Below are 18,934 nucleotides of genomic sequence, written 5' to 3'. Positions count from 1 at the left end.
GCGGCACGCCATTTCGGAGGCCGGATCCGGCCCGGTTTTGCCGCGGCACGCCATTTCGGAGGCCGGATCCAGCCCGGTTTTTCCGCGGCACGCCATTTCGGAGGCCGGATCCGGCCCGCTTTTTCTGCGGCACGCCATTTCGGAGGCCGGATCCGGCCCGATTTTTCTGCGGCACGCCATTTCGGAGGCCGGATCCGGCCCGGTTTTTCCGCGGCACGCCATTTCGGAGGCCGGATCCGGCCCGGTTTTGCCGCGGCACGCCATTTCGGAGGCCGGATCCGGCCCGGTTTTTCCACGGCACGCCATTTCGGAGGCCGGATCCGGCCCGGTTTTTCCGCGGCACGCCGTTTCGGAGGCCGGATCCGGCCCGGTTTTTCCACGGCACGCCATTTCGGAGGTCGGAGACGGCCCGGTTTTTCCGCGGCACGCCATTTCGGAGGCCGGATCCGGCCCGGTTTTTCCACGGCACGCCATTTCGGAGGCCGGATCCGGCCCGGTTTTTCCACGGCACGCCATTTCGGAGGCCGGATCCGGCCCGGTTTTTCCGCGGCACGCCGTTTCGGAGGCCGGATCCGGCCCGGTTTTTCCGCGGCACGCCGTTTCGGAGGCCGGATCCGGCCCGGTTTTTCCGCGGCACGCTGTTTCGGAGGCCGGATCCGGCCCGGTTTTTCCGCGGCACGCCATTTCGGAGGCCGGATCCGGCCCGGTTTTGCCGCGGCACGCCGTTTCGGAGGCCGGATCCGGCCCGGTTTTTCCGCGGCACGCCATTTCGGAGGCCGGATCCGGCCCGGTTTTTCCGCGGCACGCCATTTCAGAGGCCGGATACGGCCCGGTTTTTCCGCGGCACGCCATTTCGGAGGCCGGATCCGGCCCGCTTTTTCTGCGGCACGCCATTTCGGAGGCCGGATCCGGCCCGCTTTTTCTGCGGCACGCCATTTCAGAGGCCGGATCCGGCCCGGTTTTGCCGCGGCACGCCATTTCGGAGGCCGGATCCGGCCCGGTTTTTCCGCGGCACGCCATTTCGGAGATCGGAGACGGCCCGGTTTTTCCGCGGAACGCCATTTCGGAGGCCGGATCCGGCCCGGTTTTGCCGCGGCACGCCATTTCGGAGGCCGGATCCGGCCCGCTTTTTCTGCAGCACGCCATTTCGGAGGCCGGATCCGGCCCGGTTTTTCCGCGGCACGCCGTTTCGGAGGCCGGATCCGGCCCGGTTTTTCCGCGGCACGCCATTTCGGAGGCCGGAGATGGCCCGGTTTTGCCGCGGCACGCCATTTCGGAGGCTGGATCCGGCCCGCTTTTTCTGCGGCACGCCATTTCGGAGGCCGGATCCGGCCCGGTTTTTCCGCGGCACGCCATTTCGGAGGCCGGATCCGGCCCGGTTTTGCCGCGGCACGCCATTTCGGAGGCCGGATCCGGCCCGGTTTTGCCGCGGCACGCCATTTCGGAGGCCGGATCCGGCCCGGTTTTTCCGCGGCACGCTGTTTCGGAGGCCGGATCCGGCCCGGTTTTTCCGCGGCACGCCGTTTCGGAGGCCGGATCTGGCCTGGTTTTTCCGCGGCACGCCATTTCAGAGGCCGGATACGGCCCGGTTTTGCCGCGGCACGCCATTTCGGAGGCCGGATCCGGCCCGGTTTTTCTGCGGCACGCCATTTCGGAGGCCGGATCCGGCCCGGTTTTTCGGCGGCACGCCATTTCGGAGGCCGGATCCGGCCCGGTTTTGCCGCGGCACGCCATTTCGGAGGCCGGATCCGGCCCGGTTTTTCCGCGGCACGCCATTTCGGAGGCCGGATCCGGCCCGCTTTTTCTGCGGCACGCCATTTCGGAGGCCGGATCCGGCCCGATTTTTCTGCGGCACGCCATTTCGGAGGCCGGATCCGGCCTGGTTTTTCCGCGGCACGCCATTTCGGAGGCCGGATCCGGCCCGGTTTTTCCGCGGCACGCCATTTCGGAGGCCGGATCCGGCCCGGTTTTTCCGCGGCACGCCATTTCGGAGGCCGGATCCGGCCCGGTTTTTCCGCGGCACGCCATTTCGGAGGCCGGATCCGGCCCGGTTTTTCCACGGCACGCCATTTCGGAGGCCGGATCCGGCCCGGTTTTTCCGCGGCACGCCGTTTCGGAGGCCGGATCCGGCCCGGTTTTTCCGCGGCACGCCGTTTCGGAGGCCGGATCCGGCCCGGTTTTTCCGCGGCACGCCATTTCGGAGGCCGGATCCGTCCCGGTTTTGCCGCGGCACGCCATTTCGGAGGCCGGATCCGGCCCAGTTTTTCCGCGGCACGCCGTTTCGGAGGCCGGATCCGGCCCGGTTTTTCCGCGGCACGCCATTTCGGAGGCCGGATCCGGCCCGGTTTTTCCGCGGCACGCCATTTCGGAGGCCGGAGACGGCCCGGTTTTGCCGTGGCACGCCATTACGGAGGCCGGATCCGGCCCGGTTTTTCCGCGGCACGCCATTTCGGAGGCCGGATCCGTCCCGGTTTTGCCGCGGCACGCCATTTCGGAGGCCGGATCCGGCCCGGTTTTTCCGCGGCACGCTGTTTCGGAGGCCGGATCCGGCCCGGTTTTTCCGCGGCACGCCGTTTCGGAGGCCGGATCCGGCCTGGTTTTTCCGCGGCACGCCATTTCAGAGGCCGGATACGGCCCGGTTTTGCCGCGGCACGCCATTTCGGAGGCCGGATCCGGCCCGGTTTTTCTGCGGCACGCCATTTCGGAGGCCGGATCCGGCCCGGTTTTTCCGCGGCACGCCATTTCGGAGGCCGGATCCGGCCCGGTTTTGCCGCGGCACGCCATTTCGGAGGCCGGATCCGGCCCGGTTTTTCCGCGGCACGCCATTTCGGAGGCCGGATCAGGCCCGCTTTTTCTGCGGCACGCCATTTCGGAGGCCGGATCCGGCCCGATTTTTCTGCGGCACGCCATTTCAGAGGCCGGATCCGGCCTGGTTTTTCCGCGGCACGCCATTTCGGAGGCCGGATCCGGCCCGGTTTTTCCGCGGCACGCCATTTCGGAGGCCGGATCCGGCCCGGTTTTTCCGCGGCACGCCATTTCGGAGGCCGGATCCGGCCCGGTTTTTCCACGGCACGCCATTTCGGAGGCCGGATCCGGCCCGGTTTTTCCACGGCACGCCATTTCGGAGGCCGGATCCGGCCCGGTTTTCCCGCGGCACGCCATTTCGGAGGCCGGAGACGGCCCGGTTTTGCCGTGGCACGCCATTACGGAGGCCGGATCCGGCCCGGTTTTTCTGCGGCACGCCATTTCGGAGGCCGGATCCGGCCCGGTTTTCCCGCGGCACGCCGTTTCGGAGGCCGGATCCGGCCCGGTTTTTCCGCGGCACGCCATTTCGGAGGCCGGATCCGGACCGGTTTTTCCGCGGCACGCCATTTCGGAGGCCGGATCCGGCCCGGTTTTTCCGCGGCACGCAGTTTCGGAGGCCGGATCCGGCCCGGTTTTTCCGCGGCACGCCATTTCGGAGGCCGGATCCGGCCCGGTTCTTCCGCGGCACGCCGTTTCGGAGGCCGGATCCGGCCCGGTTTCTCCGCGGCACGCCATTTCGGAGGCCGGATCCGGCCCGGTTTTGCCGTGGCACGCCGTTTCGGAGGCCGGATCCGGCCCGGTTTTTCCGCGGCACGCCGTTTCGGAGGCCGGATCCGGCCCGGTTTTTCCGCGGCATGCCGTTTCGGAGGCCGGATCCGGCCCGGTTTTGCCGCGGCACGCCATTTCGGAGGCCGGATCCGGCCCGGTTTTTCCGCGGCACGCCATTTCGGAGGCCGGATCCGGCCCGGTTTTTCCGCGGCACGCCATTTCGGAGGCCGGATACGGCCCGGTTTTTCCGCGGCACGCCATTTCGGAGGCCGGATCCGGCCCGCTTTTTCTGCGGCACGCCATTTCGGAGGCCGGATCCGGCCCGCTTTTTCTGCGGCACGCCATTTCAGAGGCCGGATCCGGCCCGGTTTTGCCGCGGCACGCCATTTCGGAGGCCGGATCCGGCCCGGTTTTTCCGCGGCACGCCATTTCGGAGATCGGAGACGGCCCGGTTTTTCCGCGGAACGCCATTTCGGAGGCCGGATCCGGCCCGGTTTTGCCGCGGCACGCCATTTCGGAGGCCGGATCCGGCCCGCTTTTTCTGCAGCACGCCATTTCGGAGGCCGGATCCGGCCCGGTTTTTCCGCGGCACGCCGTTTCGGAGGCCGGATCCGGCCCGGTTTTTCCGCGGCACGCCATTTCGGAGGCCGGAGATGGCCCGGTTTTGCCGCGGCACGCCATTTCGGAGGCCGGATCCGGCCCGCTTTTTCCGCGGCACGCCATTTCGGAGGCCGGATCCGGCCCGGTTTTTCCGCGGCACGCCATTTCGGAGGCCGGATCCGGCCCGGTTTTTCCGCGGCACGCCATTTCGGAGGCCGGATCCGTCCTGGTTTTGCCGCGGCACGCCATTTCGGAGGCCGGATCCGGCCCGGTTTTTCCGCGGCACGCTGTTTCGGAGGCCGGATCCGGCCCGGTTTTTCCGCGGCACGCCGTTTCGGAGGCCGGATCCGGCCTGGTTTTTCCGCGGCACGCCATTTCAGAGGCCGGATACGGCCCGGTTTTGCCGCGGCACGCCATTTCGGAGGCCGGATCCGGCCCGGTTTTTCTGCGGCACGCCATTTCGGAGGCCGGATCCGGCCCGGTTTTTCCGCGGCACGCCATTTCGGAGGCCGGATCCGGCCCGGTTTTGCCGCGGCACGCCATTTCGGAGGCCGGATCCAGCCCGGTTTTTCCGCGGCACGCCATTTCGGAGGCCGGATCCGGCCCGCTTTTTCTGCGGCACGCCATTTCGGAGGCCGGATCCGGCCCGATTTTTCTGCGGCACGCCATTTCGGAGGCCGGATCCGGCCCGGTTTTTCCGCGGCACGCCATTTCGGAGGCCGGATCCGGCCCGGTTTTTCCACGGCACGCCATTTCGGAGGCCGGATCCGGCCCGGTTTTTCCACGGCACGCCATTTCGGAGGCCGGATCCGGCCCGGTTTTTCCGCGGCACGCCGTTTCGGAGGCCGGATCCGGCCCGGTTTTTCCGCGGCATGCCGTTTCGGAGGCCGGATCCGGCCCGGTTTTTCCGCGGCACGCCGTTTCGGAGGCCGGATCCGGCCCGGTTTTTCCGCGGCACGCCATTTCGGAGGCCGGATCCGGCCCGGTTTTGCCGCGGCACGCCGTTTCGGAGGCCGGATCCGGCCCGGTTTTTCCGCGGCACGCCATTTCGGAGGCCGGATCCGGCCCGGTTTTTCCGCGGCACGCCATTTCGGAGGCCGGATACGGCCCGGTTTTTCCGCGGCACGCCATTTCGGAGGCCGGATCCGGCCCGCTTTTTCTGCGGCACGCCATTTCGGAGGCCGGATCCGGCCCGCTTTTTCTGCGGCACGCCATTTCAGAGGCCGGATCCGGCCCGGTTTTGCCGCGGCACGCCATTTCGGAGGCCGGATCCGGCCCGGTTTTTCCGCGGCACGCCATTTCGGAGATCGGAGACGGCCCGGTTTTTCCGCGGAACGCCATTTCGGAGGCCGGATCCGGCCCGGTTTTGCCGCGGCACGCCATTTCGGAGGCCGGATCCGGCCCGCTTTTTCTGCAGCACGCCATTTCGGAGGCCGGATCCGGCCCGGTTTTTCCGCGGCACGCCGTTTCGGAGGCCGGATCCGGCCCGGTTTTTCCGCGGCACGCCATTTCGGAGGCCGGAGATGGCCCGGTTTTGCCGCGGCACGCCATTTCGGAGGCCGGATCCGGCCCGCTTTTTCTGCGGCACGCCATTTCGGAGGCCGGATCCGGCCCGGTTTTTCCGCGGCACGCCATTTCGGAGGCCGGATCCGGCCCGGTTTTGCCGCGGCACGCCATTTCGGAGGCCGGATCCGGCCCGGTTTTGCCGCGGCACGCCATTTCGGAGGCCGGATCCGGCCCGGTTTTTCCGCGGCACGCTGTTTCGGAGGCCGGATCCGGCACGGTTTTTCCGCGGCACGCCGTTTCGGAGGCCGGATCTGGCCTGGTTTTTCCGCGGCACGCCATTTCAGAGGCCGGATACGGCCCGGTTTTGCCGCGGCACGCCATTTCGGAGGCCGGATCCGGCCCGGTTTTTCTGCGGCACGCCATTTCGGAGGCCGGATCCGGCCCGGTTTTTCGGCGGCACGCCATTTCGGAGGCCGGATCCGGCCCGGTTTTGCCGCGGCACGCCATTTCGGAGGCCGGATCCAGCCCGGTTTTTCCGCGGCACGCCATTTCGGAGGCCGGATCCGGCCCGCTTTTTCTGCGGCACGCCATTTCGGAGGCCGGATCCGGCCCGATTTTTCTGCGGCACGCCATTTCAGAGGCCGGATCCGGCCTGGTTTTTCCGCGGCACGCCATTTCGGAGGCCGGATCCGGCCCGGTTTTTCCGCGGCACGCCATTTCGGAGGCCGGATCCGGCCCGGTTTTTCCGCGGCACGCCATTTCGGAGGCCGGATCCGGCCCGGTTTTTCCGCGGCACGCCATTTCGGAGGCCGGATCCGGCCCGGTTTTTCCACGGCACGCCATTTCGGAGGCCGGATCCGGCCCGGTTTTTCCGCGGCACGCCGTTTCGGAGGCCGGATCCGGCCCGGTTTTTCCGCGGCACGCCGTTTCGGAGGCCGGATCCGGCCCGGTTTTTCCGCGGCACGCCATTTCGGAGCCCGGATCCGGCCCGGTTTTGCCGCGGCACGCCATTTCGGAGGCCGGATCCGGCCCAGTTTTTCCGCGGCACGCCGTTTCGGAGGCCGGATCCGGCCCGGTTTTTCCGCGGCACGCCATTTCGGAGGCCGGAGACGGCCCGGTTTTTCCGCGGCACGCCATTACGGAGGCCGGATCCGGCCCGGTTTTTCCGCGGCACGCCATTTCGGAGGCCAGATCCGGCCCGGTTTTTCCGCGGCACGCCATTTCGGAGGCCGGATCCGGCCCGGTTTTTCCGCGGCACGCCATTTCGGAGGCCGGAGACGGCCCGGTTTTGCCGTGGCACGCCATTACGGAGGCCGGATCCGGCCCGGTTTTTCTGCGGCACGCCATTTCGGAGGCCGGATCCGGCCCGGTTTTCCCGCGGCACGCCGTTTCGGAGGCCGGATCCGGCCCGGTTTTTCCGCGGCACGCCATTTCGGAGGCCGGATCCGGACCGGTTTTTCCGCGGCACGCCATTTCGGAGGCCGGATCCGGCCCGGTTTTTCCGCGGCACGCAGTTTCGGAGGCCGGATCCGGCCCGGTTTTTCCGCGGCACGCCATTTCGGAGGCCGGATCCGGCCCGGTTCTTCCGCGGCACGCCGTTTCGGAGGCCGGATCCGGCCCGGTTTCTCCGCGGCACGCCATTTCGGAGGCCGGATCCGGCCCGGTTTTGCCGTGGCACGCCGTTTCGGAGGCCGGATCCGGCCCGGTTTTTCCGCGGCACGCCGTTTCGGAGGCCGGATCCGGCCCGGTTTTTCCGCGGCATGCCGTTTCGGAGGCCGGATCCGGGTCGGTTTTGCCGCGGCACGCCGTTTCGGAGGCCGGATCCGGCCCGGTTTTTCCGCGGCACGCCATTTCGGAGGCCGGATCCGGCCCGGTTTTTCCGCGGCACGCCATTTCGGAGGCCGGATACGGCCCGGTTTTTCCGCGGCACGCCATTTCGGAGGCCGGATCCGGCCCGCTTTTTCTGCGGCACGCCATTTCGGAGGCCGGATCCGGCCCGGTTTTTCTGCGGCACGCCATTTCAGAGGCCGGATCCGGCCCGGTTTTGCCGCGGCACGCCATTTCGGAGGCCGGATCCGGCCCGGTTTTTCCGCGGCACGCCATTTCGGAGATCGGAGACGGCCCGGTTTTTCCGCGGAACGCCATTTCGGAGGCCGGATCCGGCCCGGTTTTGCCGCGGCACGCCATTTCGGAGGCCGGATCCGGCCCGCTTTTTCTGCAGCACGCCATTTCGGAGGCCGGATCCGGCCCGGTTTTTCCGCGGCACGCCGTTTCGGAGGCCGGATCCGGCCCGGTTTTTCCGCGGCACGCCATTTCGGAGGCCGGAGATGGCCCGGTTTTGCCGCGGCACGCCATTTCGGAGGCCGGATCCGGCCCGCTTTTTCTGCGGCACGCCATTTCGGAGGCCGGATCCGGCCCGGTTTTTCCGCGGCACGCCATTTCGGAGGCCGGATCCGGCCCGGTTTTTCCGCGGCACGCCATTTCGGAGGCCGGATCCGTCCCGGTTTTGCCGCGGCACGCCATTTCGGAGGCCGGATCCGGCCCAGTTTTTCCGCGGCACGCTGTTTCGGAGGCCGGATCCGGCCCGGTTTTTCCGCGGCACGCCGTTTCGGAGGCCGGATACGGCCCGGTTTTTCAGCGGCACGCCATTTCGGAGGCCGGATCCGGCCCGGTTTTGCCGCGGCACGCCATTTCGGAGGCCGGATCCAGCCCGGTTTTTCCGCGGCACGCCATTTCGGAGGCCGGATCCGGCCCGCTTTTTCTGCGGCACGCCATTTCGGAGGCCGGATCCGGCCCGGTTTTTCTGCGGCACGCCATTTCAGAGGCCGGATCCGGCCTGGTTTTTCCGCGGCACGCCATTTCGGAGGCCGGATCCGGCCCGGTTTTTCCGCGGCACGCCATTTCGGAGGCCGGATCCGGCCCGGTTTTTCCGCGGCACGCCGTTTCGGAGGCCGGATCCGGCCCGGTTTTTCCGCGGCATGCCGTTTCGGAGGCCGGATCCGGCCCGGTTTTGCCGCGGCACGCCATTTCGGAGGCCAGATCCGGCCCGGTTTTTCCGCGGCACGCCATTTCGGAGGCCGGATCCGGCCCGGTTTTTCTGCGGCACGCCATTTCGGAGGCCGGAGACGGCCCGGTTTTCCCGCGGCACGCCGTTTCGGAGGCCGGATCCGGCCCGGTTTTTCCGCGGCACGCCGTTTCGGAGGCCGGATCCGGCCCGGTTTTTCCGCGGCACGCCATTTCGGAGGCCGGATCCGGCCCGGTTTTGCCGCGGCACGCCATTTCGGAGGCCGGATCCGGCCCGGTTTTCCCGCGGCACGCAGTTTCGGAGGCCGGATCCGGCCCGCTTTTTCCGCGGCACGCCATTTCGGAGGCCGGATCCAGCCCGGTTCTTCCGCGGCACGCCGTTTCGGAGGCTGGATCCGGCCCGGTTTTGCCGCGGCACGCCGTTTCGGAGGCCGGGTCCGGCCCGGTTTTTCCGCGGCACGCCATTTCGGAGGCCGGATCCGGCCCGGTTTTTCCGCGGCACGCCATTTCGGAGGCCGGATCCGGCCCAGTTTTTCCGCGGCACGCCATTTCAGAGGCCGGATCCGGCCCGGTTTTTCCGCGGCACGCCATTTCGGAGGCCGGATCCGGCCCGGTTTTTCCGCGGCACGCCATTTCGGAGGCCGGATCCGGCCCGGTTTTTCTGCGGCACGCCATTTCGGAGGCCGGATCCGGCCCGGTTTTTCCGCGGCACGCCATTTCGGAGGCCGGATCCGGCCCGGTTTTTCCGCGGCACGCCATTTCGGAGGCCGGAGACGGCCCGGTTTTGCCGTGGCACGCCATTACGGAGGCCGGATCCGGCCCGGTTTTTCTGCGGCACGCCATTTCGGAGGCCGGATCCGGCCCGGTTTTCCCGCGGCATGCTGTTTCGGAGGCCGGATCCGGCCCGGTTTTTCCGTGGCACGCCGTTTCGGAGGCCGGATCCGGCCCGGTTTTTCCGCGGCACGCCATTTCGGAGGCCGGATCCGGCCCGGTTTTGCCGCGGCACGCCATTTCGGAGGCCGGATCCGGCCCGGTTTTCCCGCGGCACGCAGTTTCGGAGGCCGGATCCGGCCCGCTTTTTCCGCGGCACGCCATTTCGGAGGCCGGATCCAGCCCGGTTCTTCCGCGGCACGCCGTTTCGGAGGCTGGATCCGGCCCGGTTTTTCCGCGGCACGCCGTTTCGGAGGCCGGATCCGGCCCGGTTTTTCCGCGGCACGCCATTTCGGAGGCCGGATCCGGCCCGGTTTTTCCGCGGCACGCCATTTCGGAGGCCGGATCCGGCCTAGTTTTTCCGCCGCACGCCGTTTCGGAGGCCGGATCCGGCCCGGTTTTTCCGCGGCACGCCATTTCGGAGGCCGGATCCGGCCTAGTTTTTCCGCCGCACGCCGTTTCGGAGGCCGGATCCGGCCCGGTTTTTCCGCGGCACGCCGTTTCGGAGGCCGGATCCGGCCAGGATTTTCCGCGGCACGCCGTTTCGGAGGCCGGATCCGGCCCGGTTTTTCCGCGGCACGCCATTTCGGAGGCCGGATCCGGCCCGGTTTTTCCGCGGCACGCCGTTTCGGAGGCCGGATCCGGCCCGGTTTTTCCGCGGCACGCCATTTCGGAGGCCGGATCCGGCCCGGTTTTTCCGCGGCACGCCGTTTCGGAGGCCGGATCCGGCCCGGTTTTTCCGCGGCACGCCATTTCGGAGGCCGGATCCGGCCCGGTTTTTCCGCGGCACGCCATTTCAGAGGCCGGATCCGGCCCGGTTTTTCCGCGGCACGCCATTTCGGAGGCCGGATCCGGCCCGCTTTTTCCGCGGCACGCCATTTCGGAGGCCGGATCCGGCCCGCTTTTTCTGCGGCACGCCATTTCAGAGGCCGGATCCGTCCCGGTTTTTCCGCGGCACGCCATTTCGGAGGCCGGATCCGGCCCGGTTTTGCCGCGGCACGCCATTTCGGAGGCCGGATACGGCCCAGTTTTTCCGCGGCACGCCGTTTCGGAGGCCGGATCCGTCCCGGTTTTTCCGCGGCACGCCATTTCGGAGGCCGGATCCGGCCCGCTTTTTCCGCGGCACGCCATTTCGGAGGCCGGATCCGGCCCGCTTTTTCTGCGGCACGCCATTTCAGAGGCCGGATCCGGCCCGGTTTTTCCGCGGCACGCCATTTCGGAGGCCGGATCCGGCCCGGTTTTTCCGCGGCACGCCATTTCGGAGGCCGGATCCGGCCTGGTTTTTCCGCGGCACGCCGTTTCGGAGGCCGGATCCGGCCCGGTTTTTCCGCGGCACGCCATTTCGGAGGCCGGAGACGGCCCGGTTTTTCCGCGGCACGCCATTACGGAGGCCGGATCCAGCCCGGTTTTTCCGCGGCACGCCATTTCGGAGGCCAGATCCGGCCCGGTTTTTCCGCGGCACGCCATTTCGGAGGCCGGATCCGGCCCGGTTTTTCCGCGGCACGCCATTTCGGAGGCCGGATCCGGCCCGGTTTTTCCGCGGCACGCCATTTCGGAGGCCGGAGACGGCCCGGTTTTGCCGTGGCACGCCATTACGGAGGCCGGATCCGGCCCGGTTTTTCTGCGGCACGCCATTTCGGAGGCCGGATCCGGCCCGGTTTTCCCGCGGCACGCCGTTTCGGAGGCCGGATCCGGCCCGCTTTTTCTGCGGCACGCCATTTCGGAGGCCGGATCCGGCCCGGTTTTTCCGCGGCACGCCATTTCGGAGGCCGGATCCGGCCCGGTTTTTCCGCGGCACGCCATTTCGGAGGCCGGAGACGGCCCGGTTTTGCCGTGGCACGCCATTACGGAGGCCGGATCCGGCCCGGTTTTTCTGCGGCACGCCATTTCGGAGGCCGGATCCGGCCCGGTTTTCCCGCGGCACGCCGTTTCGGAGGCCGGATCCGGCCCGCTTTTTCTGCGGCACGCCATTTCGGAGGCCGGATCCGGCCCGGTTTTTCCGCGGCACGCCATTTCGGAGGCCGGATCCGGCCCGGTTTTTCCGCGGCACGCCGTTTCGGAGGCCGGATCCGGCCCGGTTTTTCCGCGGCACGCCATTTCGGAGGCCGGATCCGGCCCGGTTTTTCCGCGGCACGCCGTTTCGGAGGCCGGATCCGGCCCGGTTTTTCCGCGGCACGCCGTTTCGGAGGCCGGATCCGGCCCGGTTTTTCCGCCGCACGCCATTTCAGAGGCCGGATCCGGCCCGGTTTTTCCGCGGCACGCCATTTCGGAGGCCGGATCCGGCCCGCTTTTTCCGCGGCACGCCATTTCGGAGGCCGGATCCGGCCCGCTTTTTCTGCGGCACGCCATTTCAGAGGCCGGATCCGTCCCGGTTTTTCCGCGGCACGCCATTTCGGAGGCCGGATCCGGCCCGGTTTTGCCGCGGCACGCCATTTCGGAGGCCGGATACGGCCCAGTTTTTCCGCGGCACGCCGTTTCGGAGGCCGGATCCGGCCCGGTTTTTCCGCGGCACGCCATTTCGGAGGCCGGATCCGGCCCGCTTTTTCCGCGGCACGCCATTTCGGAGGCCGGATCCGGCCCGCTTTTTCTGCGGCACGCCATTTCAGAGGCCGGATCCGTCCCGGTTATTCCGCGGCACGCCGTTTCGGAGGCCGGATCCGGCCTGGTTTTTCCGCGGCACGCCATTTCGGAGGCCGGATCCGGCCCAGTTTTTCCGCGGCACGCCGTTTCGGAGGCCGGATCCGGCCCGGTTTTTCCGCGGCACGCCATTTCGGAGGCCGGAGACGGCCCGGTTTTTCCGCGGCACGCCATTACGGAGGCCGGATCCAGCCCGGTTTTTCCGCGGCACGCCATTTCGGAGGCCAGATCCGGCCCGGTTTTTCCGCGGCACGCCATTTCGGAGGCCGGATCCGGCCCGGTTTTTCCGCGGCACGCCGTTTCGGAGGCCGGATCCGGCCCGGTTTTTCCGCGGCATGCCGTTTCGGAGGCCGGATCCGGCCCGGTTTTGCCGCGGCACGCCATTTCGGAGGCCAGATCCGGCCCGGTTTTTCCGCGGCACGCCATTTCGGAGGCCGGATCCGGCCCGGTTTTTCCGCGGCACGCCATTTCGGAGGCCGGAGACGGCCCGGTTTTGCCGTGGCACGCCATTACGGAGGCCGGATCCGGCCCGGTTTTTCTGCGGCACACCATTTCGGAGGCCGGATCCGGCCCGGTTTTCCCGCGGCACGCCGTTTCGGAGGCCGGATCCGGCCCGGTTTTTCCGTGGCACGCCGTTTCGGAGGCCGGATCCGGCCCGGTTTTTCCGCGGCACGCCATTTCGGAGGCCGGATCCGGCCCGGTTTTGCCGCGGCACGCCATTTCGGAGGCCGGATCCGGCCCGGTTTTCCCGCGGCACGCAGTTTCGGAGGCCGGATCCGGCCCGGTTTTTCCGCGGCACGCCATTTCGGAGGCCGGATCCAGCCCGGTTCTTCCGCGGCACGCCGTTTCGGAGGCCGGATCCGGCCCGGTTTTTCCGCGGCACGCCGTTTCGGAGGCCGGATCCGGCCCGGTTTTTCCGCGGCACGCCATTTCGGAGGCCGGATCCGGCCCGGTTTTTCCGCGGCACGCCATTTCGGAGGCCGGATCCGGCCCAGTTTTTCCGCGGCACGCCGTTTCGGAGGCCGGATCCGGCCCGGTTTTTCCGCGGCACGCCGTTTCGGAGGCCGGATCCGGCCCGGTTTTTCCGCGGCACGCCGTTTCGGAGGCCGGATCCGGCCCGGTTTTTCCGCGGCACGCCATTTCGGAGGCCGGATCCGGCCCGGTTTTTCCGCGGCACGCCGTTTCGGAGGCCGGATCCGGCCCGGTTTTTCCGCGGCACGCCATTTCGGAGGCCGGATCCGGCCCGGTTTTTCCGCGGCACGCCGTTTCGGAGGCCGGATCCGGCCCGGTTTTTCCGCGGCACGCCATTTCGGAGGCCGGATCCGGCCCGCTTTTTCCGCGGCACGCCATTTCGGAGGCCGGATCCGGCCCGCTTTTTCTGCGGCACGCCATTTCAGAGGCCGGATCCGTCCCGGTTTTTCCGCGGCACGCCATTTCGGAGGCCGGATCCGGCCCGGTTTTGCCGCGGCACGCCATTTCGGAGGCCGGATACGGCCCAGTTTTTCCGCGGCACGCCGTTTCGGAGGCCGGATCCGTCCCGGTTTTTCCGCGGCACGCCATTTCGGAGGCCGGATCCGGCCCGCTTTTTCCGCGGCACGCCATTTCGGAGGCCGGATCCGGCCCGCTTTTTCTGCGGCACGCCATTTCAGAGGCCGGATCCGTCCTGGTTATTCCGCGGCACGCCGTTTCGGAGGCCGGATCCGGCCCGGTTTTTCCGCGGCACGCCATTTCGGAGGCCGGATCCGGCCCAGTTTTTCCGCGGCACGCCGTTTCGGAGGCCGGATCCGGCCCGGTTTTTCCGCGGCACGCCATTTCGGAGGCCGGAGACGGCCCGGTTTTTCCGCGGCACGCCATTACGGAGGCCGGATCCAGCCCGGTTTTTCCGCGGCACGCCATTTCGGAGGCCAGATCCGGCCCGGTTTTTCCGCGGCACGCCATTTCGGAGGCCGGATCCGGCCCGGTTTTTCCGCGGCACGCCATTTCGGAGGCCGGATCCGGCCCGGTTTTTCCGCGGCACGCCATTTCGGAGGCCGGAGACGGCCCGGTTTTGCCGTGGCACGCCATTACGGAGGCCGGATCCGGCCCGGTTTTTCTGCGGCACGCCATTTCGGAGGCCGGATCCGGCCCGGTTTTCCCGCGGCACGCCGTTTCGGAGGCCGGATCCGGCCCGCTTTTTCTGCGGCACGCCATTTCGGAGGCCGGATCCGGCCCGGTTTTTCCGCGGCACGCCATTTCGGAGGCCGGATCCGGCCCGGTTTTTCCGCGGCACGCCATTTCGGAGGCCGGAGACGGCCCGGTTTTGCCGTGGCACGCCATTACGGAGGCCGGATCCGGCCCGGTTTTTCTGCGGCACGCCATTTCGGAGGCCGGATCCGGCCCGGTTTTCCCGCGGCACGCCGTTTCGGAGGCCGGATCCGGCCCGCTTTTTCTGCGGCACGCCATTTCGGAGGCCGGATCCGGCCCGGTTTTTCCGCGGCACGCCATTTCGGAGGCCGGATCCGGCCCGGTTTTTCCGCGGCACGCCGTTTCGGAGGCCGGATCCGGCCCGGTTTTTCCGCGGCACGCCATTTCGGAGGCCGGATCCGGCCCGGTTTTTCCGCGGCACGCCGTTTCGGAGGCCGGATCCGGCCCGGTTTTTCCGCGGCACGCCGTTTCGGAGGCCGGATCCGGCCCGGTTTTTCCGCCGCACGCCATTTCAGAGGCCGGATCCGGCCCGGTTTTTCCGCTGCACGCCATTTCGGAGGCCGGATCCGGCCCGCTTTTTCTGCGGCACGCCATTTCAGAGGCCGGATCCGTCCCGGTTATTCCGCGGCACGCCGTTTCGGAGGCCGGATCCGGCCTGGTTTTGCCGCGGCACGCCATTTCGGAGGCCGGATCCGGCCCAGTTTTTCCGCGGCACGCCGTTTCGGAGGCCGGATCCGGCCCGGTTTTTCCGCGGCACGCCATTTCGGAGGCCGGAGACGGCCCGGTTTTTCCGCGGCACGCCATTACGGAGGCCGGATCCAGCCCGGTTTTTCCGCGGCACGCCATTTCGGAGGCCAGATCCGGCCCGGTTTTTCCGCGGCACGCCATTTCGGAGGCCGGATCCGGCCCGGTTTTTCCGCGGCACGCCGTTTCGGAGGCCGGATCCGGCCCGGTTTTTCCGCGGCATGCCGTTTCGGAGGCCGGATCCGGCCCGGTTTTGCCGCGGCACGCCATTTCGGAGGCCAGATCCGGCCCGGTTTTTCCGCGGCACGCCATTTCGGAGGCCGGATCCGGCCCGGTTTTTCCGCGGCACGCCATTTCGGAGGCCGGAGACGGCCCGGTTTTGCCGTGGCACGCCATTACGGAGGCCGGATCCGGCCCGGTTTTTCTGCGGCACACCATTTCGGAGGCCGGATCCGGCCCGGTTTTCCCGCGGCACGCCGTTTCGGAGGCCGGATCCGGCCCGGTTTTTCCGTGGCACGCCGTTTCGGAGGCCGGATCCGGCCCGGTTTTTCCGCGGCACGCCATTTCGGAGGCCGGATCCGGCCCGGTTTTGCCGCGGCACGCCATTTCGGAGGCCGGATCCGGCCCGGTTTTCCCGCGGCACGCAGTTTCGGAGGCCGGATCCGGCCCGGTTTTTCCGCGGCACGCCATTTCGGAGGCCGGATCCAGCCCGGTTCTTCCGCGGCACGCCGTTTCGGAGGCCGGATCCGGCCCGGTTTTTCCGCGGCACGCCGTTTCGGAGGCCGGATCCGGCCCGGTTTTTCCGCGGCACGCCATTTCGGAGGCCGGATCCGGCCCGGTTTTTCCGCGGCACGCCATTTCGGAGGCCGGATCCGGCCCAGTTTTTCCGCGGCACGCCGTTTCGGAGGCCGGATCCGGCCCGGTTTTTCCGCGGCACGCCGTTTCGGAGGCCGGATCCGGCCCGGTTTTTCCGCGGCACGCCGTTTCGGAGGCCGGATCCGGCCCGGTTTTTCCGCGGCACGCCATTTCGGAGGCCGGATCCGGCCCGGTTTTTCCGCGGCACGCCGTTTCGGAGGCCGGATCCGGCCCGGTTTTTCCGCGGCACGCCATTTCGGAGGCCGGATCCGGCCCGGTTTTTCCGCGGCACGCCGTTTCGGAGGCCGGATCCGGCCCGGTTTTTCCGCGGCACGCCATTTCGGAGGCCGGATCCGGCCCGGTTTTTCCGCCGCACGCCATTTCAGAGGCCGGATCCGGCCCGGTTTTTCCGCGGCACGCCATTTCGGAGGCCGGATCCGGCCCGCTTTTTCCGCGGCACGCCATTTCGGAGGCCGGATCCGGCCCGCTTTTTCTGCGGCACGCCATTTCAGAGGCCGGATCCGTCCCGGTTTTTCCGCGGCACGCCATTTCGGAGGCCGGATCCGGCCCGGTTTTGCCGCGGCACGCCATTTCGGAGGCCGGATACGGCCCAGTTTTTCCGCGGCACGCCGTTTCGGAGGCCGGATCCGGCCCGGTTTTTCCGCGGCACGCCATTTCGGAGGCCGGATCCGGCCCGCTTTTTCCGCGGCACGCCATTTCGGAGGCCGGATCCGGCCCGCTTTTTCTGCGGCACGCCATTTCAGAGGCCGGATCCGTCCTGGTTATTCCGCGGCACGCCGTTTCGGAGGCCGGATCCGGCCCGGTTTTGCCGCGGCACGCCATTTCGGAGGCCGGATCCGGCCCAGTTTTTCCGCGGCACGCCGTTTCGGAGGCCGGATCCGGCCCGGTTTTTCCGCGGCACGCCATTTCGGAGGCCGGAGACGGCCCGGTTTTTCCGCGGCACGCCATTACGGAGGCCGGATCCAGCCCGGTTTTTCCGCGGCACGCCATTTCGGAGGCCAGATCCGGCCCGGTTTTTCCGCGGCACGCCATTTCGGAGGCCGGATCCGGCCCGGTTTTTCCGCGGCACGCCATTTCGGAGGCCGGATCCGGCCCGGTTTTTCCGCGGCACGCCATTTCGGAGGCCGGAGACGGCCCGGTTTTGCCGTGGCACGCCATTACGGAGGCCGGATCCGGCCCGGTTTTTCCGCGGCACGCCATTTCGGAGGCCGGATCCGGCCCGGTTTTCCCGCGGCACGCCGTTTCGGAGGCCGGATCCGGCCCGCTTTTTCTGCGGCACGCCATTTCGGAGGCCGGATCCGGCCCGGTTTTTCCGCGGCACGCCATTTCGGAGGCCGGATCCGGCCCGGTTTTTCCGCGGCACGCAGTTTCGGAGGCCGGATCCGGCCCGGTTTTTCCGCGGCACGCCATTTCGGAGGCCGGATCTGGCCCGGTTCTTCCGCGGCACGCCGTTTCGGAGGCCGGATCCGGCCCGGTTTTTCCGCGGCACGCCGTTTCGGAGGCCGGATCCGTCCCGCTTTTTCCGCGGCACGCCGTTTCGGAGGCCGGATCCGGCCCGGTTTTTCCGCGGCACGCCATTTCGGAGGCCGGATCCGGCCCGGTTTTTCCGCGGCACGCCGTTTCGGAGGCCGGATCCGGCCCGGTTTTTCCGCGGCACGCCGTTTCGGAGGCCGGATCCGGCCCGGTTTTTCGGCGGCACGCCATTTCGGAGGCCGGATCCGGCCCGGTTTTTCGGCGGCACGCCGTTTCGGAGGCCGGATCCGGCCCGGTTTTTCCGCGGCACGCCGTTTCGGAGGCCGGATCCGGCCCGGTTTTTCCGCGGCACGCCGTTTCGGAGGCCGGATCCGGCCCGGTTTTTCCGCGGCATGCCGTTTCGGAGGCCGGATCCGGCCCGGTTTTGCCGCGGCACGCCATTTCGGAGGCCAGATCCGGCCCGGTTTTTCCGCGGCACGCCATTTCGGAGGCCGGATCCGGCCCGGTTTTTCGGCGGCACGCCATTTCGGAGGCCGGATCCGGCCCGGTTTTTCGGCGGCACGCCGTTTCGGAGGCCGGATCCGGCCCGGTTTTTCCGCGGCACGCCGTTTCGGAGGCCGGATCCGGCCCGGTTTTGCCGCGGCACGCCATTTCGGAGGCCAGATCTGGCCCGGTTTTTCCGCGGCACGCCATTTCGGAGGCCGGATCCGGCCCGGTTTTTCCGCGGCACGCCATTTCGGAGGCCGGAGACGGCCCGGTTTTGCCGTGGCACGCCATTACGGAGGCCGGATCCGGCCCGGTTTTTCTGCGGCACGCCATTTCGGAGGCCGGATCCGGCCCGGTTTTCCCGCGGCACGCTGTTTCGGAGGCCGGATCCGGCCCGGTTTTTCCGTGGCACGCCGTTTCGGAGGCCGGATCCGGCCCGGTTTTTCCGCGGCACGCCATTTCGGAGGCCGGATCCGGCCCGGTTTTGCCGCGGCACGCCATTTCGGAGGCCGGATCCGGCCCGGTTTTCCCGCGGCACGCAGTTTCGGAGGCCGGATCCGGCCCGCTTTTTCCGCGGCACGCCATTTCGGAGGCCGGATCCGGCCCGGTTTTTCGGCGGCACGCCATTTCGGAGGCCGGATCCGGCCCGGTTTTTCGGCGGCACGCCGTTTCGGAGGCCGGATCCGGCCCGGTTTTTCCGCGGCACGCCGTTTCGGAGGCCGGATCCGGCCCGGTTTTGCCGCGGCACGCCATTTCGGAGGCCAGATCCGGCCCGGTTTTTCCGCGGCACGCCATTTCGGAGGCCGGATCCGGCCCGGTTTTTCCGCGGCACGCCATTTCGGAGGCCGGAGACGGCCCGGTTTTGCCGTGGCACGCCATTACGGAGGCCGGATCCGGCCCG

The sequence above is a fragment of the Phalacrocorax aristotelis genome, chromosome 13 (assembly GCF_949628215.1).
Source record: "Phalacrocorax aristotelis chromosome 13, bGulAri2.1, whole genome shotgun sequence".
Lineage (NCBI taxonomy): Eukaryota > Metazoa > Chordata > Aves > Suliformes > Phalacrocoracidae > Phalacrocorax > Phalacrocorax aristotelis.
Note: the sequence above shows the minus strand (reverse complement) of the source record.